At 45.8% G+C, this 15,524-nt stretch overlaps 1 protein-coding gene across 1 annotated transcript in view; it reads left to right on the top strand.

Annotated features, from left to right (window-relative positions):
• Nucleotides 1-2,075, top strand: part of Stn1 (STN1 subunit of CST complex) — a 35,357-nt gene extending 33,282 nt beyond the window's left edge. Inside the window, exon 10 of the mRNA XM_048338309.1 lies at nt 943-2,075. The gene's annotated coding sequence lies outside the window, so the exon portion shown is untranslated. The remainder of the gene's footprint in view (nt 1-942) is intronic.
• The last annotated feature ends 13,449 nt before the right edge of the window (nt 2,076-15,524 follow it).

Consider the following 15,524-nt stretch of genomic DNA (forward strand, 5'->3'; position numbering starts at 1 on the left):
TATCCCCTCACCACTCTGCCCAGAGTGTTCTTCCTTGAGGTATGCCTCCCTTCCCCTTTAAGGTCTTTCTCTTGTTCAGGTATCCCCTTCTCAGTGAGGCCCCTGGCCTCTACTGGTCCTAACTAACCTCCTCTCCCTCCTCCCTGGGACACAGTCTCCATCGTTATTTTGCCCACAGTACTTGTTACTGCCCACCATGCTCAGGAGATGCTGTGCCCCCAGTAGAAGGAATGCTACATGAGACCAGAACACACACACACACACACACACACACACACACACACACACACACACCCCTCTCCCCCCTTCTCTCATTCTTTCCTGGTTAAAATTGGAGAAGAATATCACAGATTTGTCTGCTCAGACTGTTTTTGAATCTTGATCTTCAGAGCTCAGCAGCCTGAGTAGCTAGGATCATAGGCATGAGCCACTGGCACCCAGATAGGTGCTTTTATATTTATATTTATTTTTGTAATAATGTATAAATATTTTTAAATTTTGGGGCTGGGAATATGGCCTAGTGGTAGAGTGCTTGCCTCGCATACATGAAGCCCTGGGTTCGATTCCTCAGCACCACATATATAGAAAAAGCCAGAAGTGGCACTGTGGCTCAAGTGGCAGAGTGCAAAAAGAAGCCAGGGCCAGTGCTCAAGCCCTGAGTCCCAAACACAGGGACTGGCAAAATACATTTTTTTTTAAATTTTAAAACAGAGTTGTACTGTGTAATCCAGACTGGCCTCATGATCTTCCTGCCTCAGCCTCCCAAGTGCCAAGATTATAAGCATGGGCTGCCACACCCTACTTGGGTACTTTTAAATTACCTCTCTGTGCTTGGTATTTTTGTAATTAGAAAATATCATCTCTATAAAAATAGTAAACCTATTTCCCACTCCACCCGAATCATAAGCAAGGCCAAGAACACAATATGTCTTTCTTCCACAGCATTTAGGGACTCCGAGAAGCTAAGGGAAGCTCTTGGAAAGCGTTTTTGAGTTAACTGCAGGCATCCACTGCTTGTGTAGTGGAGACCAACCAGAGGATGCCTCTGAAAGAGAGGGACCCCAAGCCAGCCTCCCCCAGCTCTCTGTAGGCATGCTTCAGGGGTGTGGACACCCAAGTAGTTTATGGAGCAAAAAGACAAGTGGTGCTACTGTCTGAGGATTTGTTTGAAGATCCATGATTACCCCATCTGGTAAGCCACCAGTGTTCCTCATCCCTCGAAGACACTTCTTTGTAATTATTCCCCTGTGATGGTGTGCCAGGGCACTGGCCGGGAGCGCCGCGTGGGATGAAGTCCATTCAAAGATGAAGAGCCCAAGACCCAATGCAGATGACTGAAACCAAGCAAACTTACAATTTTCCACTGGCAGAAACATCTCTCCTTTCTTATTAATGTGGTTTCGCTCACACAAGGGGCTTCTGGAGCAGTTTTCCCCCAAGAAACATTGTTTCCTTGCTAAATTGACATGAAGCCTATAGCTAACTGAGACCATGATGTGGCTTCACCAGGAGACATCAGCAGGGGGCACTGGGGCCAAGTGAACCATTCTGCCCGGGGGGGATGGTGGTGGGACCAAGACCCTCACGGCTGGGTTCTGGAGTGCCTGGCATTCTACTGGCAGAGCAGCCCGTACTCTTCTGAATGGGTCTCCAGGTCATCCAGAAATGTAATTCAGCCTATAATTATTGTACTTTGGCCATCTTCCTTTTTGCTTGGACCTCTGCCATATTAAGTGAAAACAGAGAATTCACAGCACAAGGTTCTTTTTTTCACAAGAATTCCAAATCCAATTAGAAATTCCTCTCTGTCTAAATTCTATGATTTTCCCGCTGTGACTTAAAAGAGATCCCTAAGTTAATAGGACTTTAAATGGGTTACCATATGCTCATGGTTTTTTGTTGTTGTTGTTGTTTGTTTTTGTATTGGGTTAAAATCTGAGTTCAATTAAAGATATGCTGTTCTATTAAAAAATAAATTAACAATTTTCATTTTGGAACATAGAGAAACTTTGAAGAGCACATGATAGGTCTAAGATTGTTTTTAGATAGTGACAATAAAATAGCGTCTCAGTTCAGATTGATTTGATTAAAGGTCTGTGAGTAGGTGAAAAATCTGAGTTTGAAGTGTCTTGTATAGGTCACTTCCTGTAGGCCCACCAGATGGTTCTTGGTAAATCAGAATCACCATGTAGAAGTAAGTTTCTATTTTTAGGGAATCTATTTTAATGAAAAAGAAATGTTTTAATTATGTACCATTTATTATTTAGCATCATGATTTATTAGCATATATAGCATATCCATCATATCTAATATTTAGATGGTTTTAAATTACTTGAACCAAGCTGAGCAGTAGTGGCTCACACCTGTAATCCTGGTTACTCAGGAAGCTGAGATCTGAGAATTCAGATTGCAAGCAGCTTAAGCAGACAAATCTGCAAGACTCTTATTTCCAATTAACCTGCAAAAAGCTGAAAGTGGAGTTTGGTTCAAGAGCCCAGTCTTGAACAAAAAAGCAAATCAAAAGCATGAGGCCCAGAGTTCAAGTCATAGTACCAGCACAAAAAGAAGAAGAAAAAAACTTACTTGAATCACGGAGAGTTGAGAATATGCCCACACTAAAACTTGTACATGGGTTTTCACAGCAGAATCCTTAAACCAGACCCCAGAAGTCTGTTGTCTAATGAATGAACATCCATGCAAGCAGATACTAGGCTTCAGGAAGGAAGGAAATTCTCACACAAATGGGCGATGCAAAGTCATTCTGTGCAGGAAGAGCCCCGATGACTTTATGCCAAGTCAAGAGGCCGGACATGAGAGGCCACATCTACTGCGTGATTTCATTCACAGGAACCATCCAGAAAATAGGCTAATCCTTCGAGGACAAAGAAGATGAGTGGTTGGGAGGCATAGGCAATGGGAGGATGGGGTGGTAGAGGCTTGTTCTGAGGTGATAGGCATGTTCTAGATCTAGATAGTGACAATGTTTTTTCATAACTGAATATAGTCAGAACCCCTGGGGCGGGGGGGGGGGGGGGCCTTAGGTTGGGATTCCTCACATCCTGACAGCTAGGTTCCCAAGGCAAACAGCTTCAGAGAGCATGAGCTAGGTGGAAATTTTGTGGCCATTTAGTGTAGCCCAGAAGCCACAGTGTCACTTCCATGGCATTGAGATTGTCAGATTGTCACAAAGTCTCACGCTGGTTCAATAGGAGGGAGTAAAGTCCACTATCTACTGATTAGGGGAGTAACATTAGGTTCTAGAAGGACACGAAGACCAGAAATCCCTTGATCTGGTCTTTGGGTTTTTTCCTAGTCAGTCCTGGTGCTTGAACTCAGGGTCTATGCTCTCTCTCACTGAGCTTTTTTTGCTCAAGGCTAGCACTCTGCCACTTGAGCCATAGCTCCACATAAAGCATTTTTGGTGATTTGTTTGTGCCAGTCCTATGACTTGAACTCAGGGTCTATGCACTGTTCCTGAGCAATTTTGCTCAAGTACTCTACCACTTGAGCCATAGCTCCACTTCTGGCTTTTGTGGTGATTAATTGGAAAAAAGCCTCATGGAGTTTCCTGGCTGGGCTGGCTTTGAACCATGATTCTCTGACCTCACCCTCCTGAGTAGCTAGGATTGCTGGCATTAGCCACTGGTGCCTGGCTTCTGTTTTTTTTGAGACAGTGTTTCACTATGTAGTGAGACTGTCTGAACCGACGATCCTTCTGCCCTTGCCTCCTGAGTTCGAGAATTACAGATGTGCACCACCATGCTTAGTTTCAGTGATTTTTTTATTTTTTTATTTTTTGGCCAAACCCAGGGCTTGAACTCAGGGCCTGGGCACTGTCCCTGAGCTTCTTTTTGCTCAAGGTTAACACTACTTTGCCACAGTGCCACTTCTAGCCTTTTCTGTTTATGTGGTGCTAAGGATAGAACCCAGGGCTTCATGCATGCTAGGCAAGCACTCCACCACTAAGCCACATTCCCAGCCAGCTTCAGTGATCTTTTAAAAACTAGTCACTATATTACCAACTCAGACTTCTCATAGACCAAACACCCTTCAGCACTGCTTCAGCAACAGGGCTAGAAATTCCTTGAGAGGAGGGCTTTTGAATTGTGCTAAAATTTGTTGTGCGTATTTATTCTCATATAAATTTACTTTATTCTAGTACAAATTAGATTTGAACATATAACATAATGCAGGGTTACAGTGAGCTATTAGCATGGGCTTTGATACTCCTGGATTTCAATCCTTCTTTCCAAGCAGAATGCTACTTTGCCTCCAGGTAGTTTGATTTAGGAGCTGAATGCAAGAGTTTTAAATCCAGCAGATGTTTTCTGGAAACCAGATCCTGGCGAGGGATTGGAGATGAATGGTCCCCAGGCCCTGCGGCCTGCGCTGCCCTCCCCGGTGGTCCTGGGGCAGGTGGCAGAATGACAGGACTTTTCCTTGGCCTAGGATCCACAGCTTTACAAGACTCCCTGAGGGACTTGCAGGCTGTAACCCAGGGATTTGGGCAGAGGCCTTGGGCTCCCTTCCCCCCCAGGAAAGGAACTTTCCTCATCCTCTACTGCCAATGGAACTTTCCTGTCAGACCAGGGGGTGGGGGGAGGGTCACATCTGAGAGAAGCTGAAATAGAGTGTGGTGGCACATGCCTATAATCACAGCTGCTCAGGAGGCAGAGATCAGGAGGATGCAGTTTGAAGCCAGCCCAGGCAAAAAGTAAGACTCCCATCTCAACCAACAAGTCTACTGTGATAGCACATATCTGTAATCTTAGCCACACAGGAGGCATGGGTAGGAAGATTTAGGCCGGATCAGGACAGAAATAATGAGACTATATGATAAACAACTAAAGCAAAAAAAAATGGGGGGGCTAGGGGTGTGGCTCAAGTTGTATAGCACCTGCCTACTAAGAGGACTTGAGTTCAAGCCTCAATGCAGCCCCAAGTCAGGCCCACCTGAGTTTTGCAAGTAAAATGCATGAAGTGCTGCGGTTAGACTAAATCAAGGTGAGTCTTAGAATGAGGACATTCTCACCCACTATCCTTCCTGGATGATCTTTTGAGTGGGCAATGAAGAGGTGACACCACAGATGGTTCTAGGCCCATTGCTTATGAGCCTCCTCCCCCCCCCCCCCCCCCGCAAGATGCACTGGGGCCACAAAAGACCTGGCCTTAGAAGCTAGGGGGACAAAATGTGGTAAGTTTGTCAGGATTCCTCAGTGGGGTCTGCTTCTTCATGATCTGAAAATATCACCCTGGCCCATTGCCCTTGCTGTTGTGCTGCGCATCGGGGAAGGTGTGTACTCCTGCCTGAGGACAGAGGAAAGGAATCAATTCAGGTGATTCCAAACTCTTGAACATGAACAAGCTTGAAGGACCAATGCAGCCCAGCTCAGCCCAGCCCAGCCCAGCCCAGCACCTCTGGTGGAGTCAGCAAGCTTGGTCTGTGCCTGCGGTTTCTGTCCCGCCTGGACTTGCCTTGGTCTGGTAGAGGGTAAGAAATGGAAACTCCTCTTCTGGAAACAACAGCTGGCTTAGGAATGCTGGTCTCAGCACTCTGCCCAGGGCTGGGCCCTCAGTGCCAGCAGGCATCCTGGAAGGGCAAGGGAAGGCAGGAAGTAGACTGCCAAGTCTGTCCCTTGACTGTAAACCAGGAGAAATGGCAGCTGGGCAGCCTCTGAACCTGCTGGCTGAAGACTGTATTTCCACAGGGCTCCCATGGTGCCCCTTCCTGCCCCCTGGCCACAATTTGCCCCTCACTCTCCCCTCCTTCCCTCCTTCCCCATATCGCTTGCAGGTTCTCTTCTGAGGTGGCCCCCATCCATTCTCTGTAGTTTATGATAGACTCAGGGTGAGGAACAGGGCTAGTGCTTGATGAATGGGCAATGCGCTACTGAGTGCCTATTGTCTGCAGGGCACTCGGGCAGTTGTAGAAGGGGACACCAGGACCATTCCTTGCTTCCAGGGAACTTTCAGTCCAGTGGAGGGCATAAACATGTGAATTACCATCTGGGTGCAAAAGGATTTCATTTGACCATTAGGGTTTTTAATTTTATATCAACATAAAAAAACAAAATGGCTGCCAGGGCTAGGATTGTGGCTCAGCAGTAAAATACCTTTCGAACAAATGCAAGGCTGTGAGTTCAAGCCCCAGAACTGAGGTGGGGGGCGGGGGCAAGACTGCCTTTCTATTTGTAAGAAGATTGTGCATAAGAAACATAATAGCACTTGTCTACAGATAGGGAATTGGGAGTCAGGAGTCAGTGAAAGACATCGGAATGCTTTCTTTTTCTATGTGCCAGTACTGGGGCTTGAACTCAGGTCCTGAGCACTGTCCCTCAGCTTCTTTGCTAAAGGCTGGTGCTTGAACTACAGCTCCACTTTCAGTTCTTGCTGGCTAATTGCAGATAAGAATTTCATGGGCTTTCTCACCCAGGCTGCTCAGCCTCCTGAGTAGTTAGAATTACAGGCATGAGTCACTGGTGCCCGGAGCCCAGTGTAATCCCCGCTTCTTGGGAGTCAAAAATAGGAGCATTACCATGCAAGGCTTGCCCTGAGCAAAATCTCAAAACTGTATCTAAAAAACAAACTAAAGCAAAAAATGGTTGACAGCACAGCTCAGATGGAACAGTACTTACCTAGCAAGCACAGGTCCTGAGTTCAAACCCAAAGATGGAATGAGCCAGGTACCTGTGGCTCATGCCTGTAATCCTAACTACTCAAGAGGCTGAGATCTGAGAATCATGGTTCAAAGCCATCCCAGGCAGGAAAGTCTGTGAGATTCTTATCTCCATTAAACTACAAGAAAAAAAAAAAGACAGCACCCAGGCCCTGAGTTCAAGCCCCATAACTGACAAAAAAAATACTGATATTAATATATACTTGATGTTCAAGATGGCAGGGCAGGGACATTTACAGCAGGACATAGCAGTGCTCAGGGGACTGGCTGGACGTGTGCTGTGGCCATTCGAATCCCCACCGTCCCCATGGGGAGGCTGCACAATCCCAGTGTTTGGAAATTGCTTCTGCAGATCACTAGGATGTTTAAACTCGTAGACATAAGCCACAAAAACATGACTTCCTGATGTAGACACTGAGTTCCAGATTAGGAAGCCCCGCCATTTGCCCTGGACACCTGAAGTCTCTGATCCAGCGGTAGAAGACTTTGTCAGCTCCATTATTCCAAACCTCAGTATTGCTTTATCCTTTCACACACACACACACACACACACACACACACACACACACACACACACACCACTTTGGAAATTCCTTGTCTTTATCTTTCTCAGATCCCTGGAAGTATAATCCGTTAATGACCCAATACTGTTTGCTTTCTGCCAGTAAACAAGGAAGTGCAGATTATCTGATGACCAGAGCCTCAGGTGACACATATTTAATGCTACAAATACCAATGTCTACAACTTACACACACATACAGCTGTTCCCCCAATACAAGTTTCCTCTAGTAAACAGTCATGCTCACTGGGTAAGTAAGGTCACTGCATTTCACCCAAACAAACCCATTTTGAGTTTCCTGCAAATCTGAATGGCAGTCAGTGTCGCCTTTCCCTAAACCTCTTCGGGGCTATGCTGAGGTCTCTTTCTTGTCTTGCAGTTGTGTGAATCACACCCCATCCCTTCGGGTCTGGAAAGCCACCATGAAGCAGGACCCCACGGTCTGTGCTTTTCAATCTCTATTTCCAAAACAATGCTAATGCCTTTGATTTTGGGTTAATTGGAGCCTCATGGTGATTCATATAAAAATCCAGATTATTGGCTTTTCTTGACAATGCAGAAGCCCTGCCAGCTAGGACTGTGGCAGAGAGACAGAGGTCAGAGATAGGAATGCAACAGGACCTAGAGAGTGGTGAGAAAAGCCAGGTCACCCCAGGTTCTGCCAGCAGGCCACTGTAAGTGCTTCAGACTTATTAGAATGAGGGAAGCAAAAGGGAGCCCAGATCAGCTCTGGGAAGTGGTGACAGCAGAGATGCTGGAAAATGACATGTGAATTGCAAAAGAAAAAAAAAAAGTCCACATAGGAAATACACTCGGATGAAAAGCACTTCTCCTGAAATCTAGCACCAAGAGAGTCCCTCAGATTTACCAGAGAAAATGGTGTCTCTGGAGAGCACAACATGGGAGAACTGCAATTCAGACCAGACTTACTGCGTGTGTCTAAAAAGACAAGCAAGTCAAAACCCTATTGCTCTGTGGAAGGAATTGCCTGGGATCTTGTTCATCCCTAAGAGCTTTATTAGTCATGGCTACACCCCTTTTTGGGTGTTGGGGAGGGAGCGGGGGTTGCTCACCTAGAGCTACAGGCCCCACCCAGCCACTCTTGAGTGTCAACAAGCCAGGTTGCCAGGCAACATGACCAAGGGGTGGGGCTTCTGCTCCGAATCTAAGCTGGAGAAATAGGCCCTCCTGAGTTGCCTTTTTTCCTGGCTTTGATTTAACAGTTTGGGTGCTTTCAAGAGGGATGGAAACGGGTGGGTTCCTTGGGAGAAGGGAAGCAACTCTGGATGCTTCTGCCCTTTTGAAGTCGTCTCCACAATGTTTGGTCACATCAGCTACTTGAGTCAGAGCAAAGTATTTTCACTTGGAGGTTTAGTATCTTACCAAAGCAAACTCAGTTTAGTATTTCTTTGAATAGGGGTGCACCAATCACAATGGGTCATTTGCATTTTACAGATGAGTTCTTAAGAACCACCTACCAAAGGATGAGCAGGAAGCTAGTAGAAAATCCAGGTTTCTATCCAGTGAGTTTGTTCAGAGTCAGAGAAACCAATTACGAACCCAACGCAGTGTCTTCAAATGTTGGTTGATACCTAACCTTTTCTTGACCACAGTTGAGCTGCATCAGGAACACACATGTGGTGGGTGTCATGTGAACCCTGAGCTGATGTCAAGACGCGCGCGCCATGGCCCAGAGGGAGCAAATGTTTACTGAAGGTGGAGGAAACCTGGGTCAGGGCAGCAAATGTTCCTCCCTAAGCAGAGTCACAGCCCTGAGGGAGCCAACAGGCCTCCCAGGGGTTGGATTGGACTCCTGTCTTCACAGGAGTTACTTCTTTTAATATTTAAAATGTTTTCACTTGGAAGTATGTTAAACACAGAGAAAAATAATAAAGCCAACACCTAGATATCACGGAGACAGCTTCACTTAATATTTCTCCTCTGCCCACTAATACCAGTTCTCTCTGTCTTTATCTCTGTTCTCTGCTGGGGATCAAACCTAATATACAGTATTTTAGGCAGGCACACTACCTCTGAACTATATCTCAGGCTCTATTTCTATCTCTTTCCTTTCTTGTTTTTTGTTTTTTTTGTTTTTGTTTTTGGCCAGTCCTGGGGCTTGGACTCAGGGCCTGAGCACTGTCCCTGGCTTCTTTTTGCTCAAGGCTAGCACTCTGCCACTTGAGTCACAGCGCCACTTCTGGCCATTTTCTGTATATGTGGTGCTGGGGAATCGAACCCAGGGCCTCATGTATATGAAGCAGGCACTCTTGCCACTAGGCCATATCCCCAGCCCCTCCTTTCTTGTTTTATTCCACTTTGTTTAGTTATTGTTAGTTTGTTCAGACAGCACCTCTGTAGCCCAGGCTGTCCTCATAGTCTTTGTAAGGGTTGCTGAAAGGAGACTGACATGTGGCTTAGGGTGTAGCTTATGGCAGCTCAAACTAATAGTGGAGAGAGATTATATAGAGAAGCGTGGAAAAGGAGGGAGGCCAAAGCAGATGTAGAAATGACCTCAGAGGATGAGGAAGTGACCTCAGAGCCTGGGGTCCTTTTGATGACTCACAGGTGATTGATAGTTGGGTGATTGACAATTACCTGTTGGGGGCAGGTGATTTCTGGTAAGGCTACATGCTATCCTTCATGAAGGAGCTGGGGGCTGATCTCCAGGGTGGACCTAACAGTCTTGATCCTCAGCTACTCAGAAGGCTGAGATCCAAAGTTTGCAGCCAATCTGGACAGGAAAGTCCTCGAGACTCCTATCTCCAATTAACCAACAGCAGAAGTGGAGCTGTGGCTCAAGTGATATGGTTAGGCTTGCCCTGGAAAAGGGCCGCTTTTCTCTTGGCAAGTCTGCATGTAACCCCCCCCCCCCCACCTTATTTTCCAAGCAGGCTCGGTCTTCCCTAAAAGACCAGGTGACCAGCACACCTGGGGGCAGTTACTTCTCAGACTCTGAGGTCACATCCTCATCTGCTGTGGTCACACCTCCTCCCCGCCCCCTCTCTACTTAACCACAACCCCTGGCAAATTTTGACCCTTTTTTCTCAGACATACTATTGCAGGGTGGCCTGGCAGTTTGCTCTCCCCTCCCCCTCCCCCCATAAACTCTTTTCTGCCTGACCCATGTGGCAGTTTCCTTTCCGTGAACCTTACATGATAGAGTGCTACCTTTGAGTAAAAAAGCTCAGGGATAGTTCCCAGGCCCTGGATTCACACCCCAGGACTGGCATAAAAAAGAAAGATAGGAAGAAAGGAAGGAAGGAAGAAGGCAGGCAGGCTGGTTTTGTTATACAGGAATTCGATTGTGAGAGGCCACTTTTTTTTTTTTTTTTTTTGGCCAGTCCTGGGACTTGGACTCAGGGCCTAAGCACTGTCCCTGGCTTCTTTTTGCTCAAGGCTAGCACTCTACCACTTGAACCACAGCGCCACTTCTAGCCATTTTCTATATATGTGGTGCTGGGGAATCTAACCCAGGGGTTTATGTATACCAGGCAAGGTCTCTTGCCACTAGGCCATATTCCCAGCCAGAAGCCACATTTTGAGAGGTTGAATCCAGAGTCTTTATAAGAATGCCGATGACTGCAAGAGGACACATGTTCCCCCCAAAACTAGCAGCTTTAAATGCACTTAATACTGTTAGGAAACTGAGCCACAAGAGTAGTAGAATAAAAAAAGGGGTAGAAAAACAATCTCAGCCAACCTGATCAACTCTAATGGAGAGTTGAAGAGGAATGTCATGGTGACCTGAGGAGAATCAGCAGACAGGAGGCGTGGTACAAATATGGCAGGGGGTGGGGCCTAAGTAGGGTCATGGTCAAGGGGCAGGGTTGCCAGGAGTTGGAGAGTTCAGGGAGTTGTGAGTTCATAGTATAGGTCTAGCAGGTCTGGGAACCTGTTGTCCAAGTCCCTGCCCCTGCTTCTAGGAATTCAGGTGCCGGTCCCCTGGTGGTAGGGATGGGGCTTCATCTCTAAGAGTCCCTCTCATCCACAAGGATGCCAAGATGGCACCAGCTAGACCCAGTATCCATATTCCAATTTAAAACTAGAGATTCAAGGGAAAAACCTACACTTTTGGCTTCTCTAGAAATGTGAGAAATCTGACCAAGCATAGTTTACATCAATGCATGGGGCCGGGTAGCAGCTGCCTCCTGAACACAAAGTATAAATAAGCTCCTCCAGTTACACCTGTCATTTCCCAGGCCTGAAAGTTATCTGTATTGTAACCATTTGCAAGTGCTGTGAATATAAAGATAAAGAATTACTACTGGCTGGGCATTGGTAGCTCAGGCCGGTAATTCTAGCTATTCAGGAGGCTAAGATCTTAGAATCCTGGTTTGAAGTCAGCCAGGGCAGACAGATATGAGAGACTGTGATCTCCAATTTACTGTTAAAAAGGAGGAAATGGAGCTCTGGCTCAAGTGGCAAGCTGCAGCCTTGAAAGGAAAAAACAACAACAACTGAAGGACAGTGCTGAGTTCAAGCCCCAGTTACCAGCACACATACACATACAGAGTGAGAAAAACTGTTTTTGCTATCAAACTGTGTGGCTGACAAGTTCCTAGTGGCTTGAAAAGAGAAAATGTTTTGGGATAAGGAAGGATTTTTGAAGTATAAATTTTTGCCTTATAAACTAGTTTCTTTTCAAGATGGAATTAAAAGACACACCTCAGATTGTTCAAGAAATAGTGCCACAGAAAAATGAGGGAGGAGGTAACAAGTTTGACAAGAAATGTACTCACTACCTTACATAGGTAACTGTAAACCCCTCTCTCTGTACCTCATCTTGACAATACAATTAAATAAAAAGAAAAAAAGAAACAGTGCAGCAGAGGGTGGAGGTATATTTTGAGATGACTTGTATACTGTTAATCTTATTTCAAGATTGAAGTATATAAATATACTTCAAGAGCAGATAGTGAACTTGAGCTCAACCAATCTGAGCAGAGGGGCGGGGCCTGATACATTAGGGATCAATAGCAGGTCGCCCTGCCTGCTCTGTGTGCTTGCTTGCCAGATTTTTGGATGATGGCCCACCCTTCTGCAGAAGTAAATTTTGCCTTGCTGAGACAATTCTTTTTGTATCTATCATTGTGACTACAGTGCTTCTTAGAGAGCATATTTATGACAATACACACACGCACATGCGCGCGCGCACACACACACACTCAAGTCCTCAATATGTTTCTTGTAGTAGATTTTACAAATTAGTTTTATAGACCCCACTAAGTTGGAATTCTGTTTCAGGGGCTAAATACAGTGAAGCTGGAAAACAGGCCTTTTCATTTCTATCCAGGGAAGATGGACAACTTAATGATTTGAAAATAACATATGCAGAAAAGTCTGGTGGGGGAAATGCATCTTCATTGTGGCACAGAAATCACAGCTAGCCCAGAAAGAAGAAGTTAGGAGACTTCAGGCTAGTATTAAAAGGACTTGCGGGTCACAGGGCAAGAACATGAAATGAACTGGGGGCTACAAAAGAGCCACCATAACCAATGTGGGGTCATTCAACACAGAAAGAAATTTGCAAATGCACAATTGTTGTTAGAAATGCAAATTCCCAAAGGGCAAGGGGTGCAGCTGGGTCAGCTTTATTCACTGAGTAAGTACTCCATAGCTTTTTTTTCTTTTTTTGCATACATTAGCTATAATGGGGGAGATTTCATTTGTTCCATTTCCAGACAATGTATTCCAATCACTGTTCTATACAATTCCCCAACACTTTCCCCCCTCCTTCCCTCTTTCTAAAACAATCTCAACAAGTTACATTGTTCTATTTTCATGCATGCAAACTACTACCTATTTTGACTGTATTCCTCCTCTTTCACCCTCAATCCAACCCTCTCTCTTTTGTTCCCACCTTCCTCAAAGCTTATTTTTCTTTCCCCCTCCCCCAATCCTCTATTCATCTGCAGCTTTCATTGAGGTTCTTTAAGCTGTTTCCAAATGTAGTTGCAATACTCTGGTTTCTCTTCAGATCATATAAATCTTTCGCCTTTTACCAAATGTAGTTGCAGTGGATCTCAAAATCATTCACCCTCTATGTTTTTTCCTTTCCTTGTCCTTGTCTTCTCTCCACTCAATATCTCTTGAATGAGTGAATGAATCCCATTCTTTTGAGAATATTTTTATGTTTTACTAATATTGCTAATGATCAGATATAAGCAGCAGAGTTCCTTGGCTCTCTGTGGTGAAACCTTTCTGTTTTGTTTCTAAAGGCCTGAGCAGGAAGTGGAGGTGTGGAGTAAGTGATGAGAGTGTTGGGTTTTTAAAGTAGGTAGCCAGTAAAGGAGAACACCACGTGGTATTCAGGCAGGAAAGAACGTTTATTACCGAACTGCAGGCCTGTGGCCAAGATGATCCATGGCTGAGAGAAGGGAGAGAGAGAGAGCGACCCCCACCCAGCCCTGCTTTATTTAGGGCAGGGGCAAGGGGTGTGGCCAGGTGGATTAGGAGGTGACCTCAGGGAAAGGGGAGGTAACTGCCTCCAGGTCTGCAGGTTACCCAGGTAACTGAGTGGAAACTTAATGAGGTGGGGGCATCTGCATGTAGCCCTCAGGGAGAGGACCTAACAGAGAGTTTCTGCTTTTTTGTTTTGTTTTGTTTTGCCAGTCCTGGGGCTTGGACTCAGGGCCGAGCACTGTCCCTGGCTTCTCTTTTGCTCAAGTCCAGCATTCTACCACTTGAACCACACCACCACTTCTGCCTTTTTATGTTTATGTGGTGCTGAGGAATCAAACCCAGGACATCGTGCATGCTAGGCAAGCACTCTACCGCTAAGCCACATTACCAGCCCATGAGTGACTGCTTTGATTAGAAAACCCAATTGAGATTCGAGGTCCTGAGTTCAAGTCCCAGTACTGGCATAATAAATGAATGAAGAATTGAGCAGCAATCACCTTTTTGTTAGACAATGTAGATAAGTAGCTAAGAATCTTAGCCTGAAAAGTTGGATTTTCCAAGGGTCTCTTGGCCTCTGCAGTCTAGTTTTTAACACGGTATACAACCTTGGGGAGGAGTTAAGAGATTATACACTGAACAGAAAATGACTTCTTTCAGCTTCATCAAACAAATGCTGAAAGAAGAGTGAGATCTAGCTCTTTTCTTTTATAATTCTTGGTCAACAAGTCTTTCAGTTCCTTAAGAAGTGATGGTTTGAAACTAGGCACTGAGAGCTTAAGCCTGTAATCCTAGCTACTCAGGAGGCTGAGATCTGAGGATCATAGTTCAAAGCCAGCCCAGACAGTAAGTCTGTGAGACTCTTATTCCCAATTGAAATAAGGACACTGGGTCTAACTGTTAGGTTTTTAAAGTAGGTAGCTGGTAAAGGAGAACTCCACGCGGTATTCAGGCAGGAAAGAAAGTTTATTACCGAACTGCTGGCCTGTGGCCAAGATGATCCATGGCCGGAGAGAAGGAAGAGAGAGAGAGAGAGAGCCCCCCACCCAGCCCTGCTTTATTTAGGGCAGGGGCAAGGGGTGTGGCCAGGTGGATTAGGAGGTGACCTCAGGGAAAGGGGAGGTAACTGCCTCCAGGTCTGCTGGTTACCCAGGTAACTGGGTGGAAACTTAATGAGGTGGGGGCATCTGCATGGAGCCCTCAGGGAGAGGATCTAACACTAACCAGTGCCATCTTGACCACATGGTAAATGATAGTGTTGGGAAAATGGAGGAGAATGGGAAAGGCTTGCTCTTGCTTGACCTTGGGAATGAGGCAGAAATCAATCCTTCAGATAGGGAAGTAGGTTTAACTGCCACCATCTTGTCTTCATGGTAGAGGCTGGGAAGTTTGACCCCCAGATGATGAGCATGTCTAAATTCCTAGAGGTAGGGATGTGGGTGGAATTGGATGATAGGTCTTGGACCTGTCAGTCCTATGCCTTGAACTCCTGAGACTCTGTACCCCGACCCTAACCCTATTTAAAGGGAGGTCTAGGGTCTCCTGGCTCTCCTCTGGTCACCATGGCATCCTACTTCAGCTCTCCATTGGAGTTGCTCTGGTTTGTTGGTATTGTTTTCTGCTCTCTCTCTCTCTCCTCTCCGGGTCTCCTGGCTCAGTTTTCTAACAGTGTTAAGTGTATTTGAAGGGATGCTGGTCTTTTCACCTGAGGTCACTGGCTTTCCAATGAAGACTTCCAATTCCACCTCTGAAAATGTGGCTTCTCTATTTCTCATGACTGAGTTCCCATACAACACAATTGACCACCAGAAAACCAGAAGGGGAGCTGTGGCTCAAAGCGGTAGAGTGCTAGACTTGAGCAAAATAGCTCAGGGACTGTGAGTGGC

The sequence above is a fragment of the Perognathus longimembris genome, chromosome 2 (assembly GCF_023159225.1).
Source record: "Perognathus longimembris pacificus isolate PPM17 chromosome 2, ASM2315922v1, whole genome shotgun sequence".
NCBI lineage: Eukaryota > Metazoa > Chordata > Mammalia > Rodentia > Heteromyidae > Perognathus > Perognathus longimembris.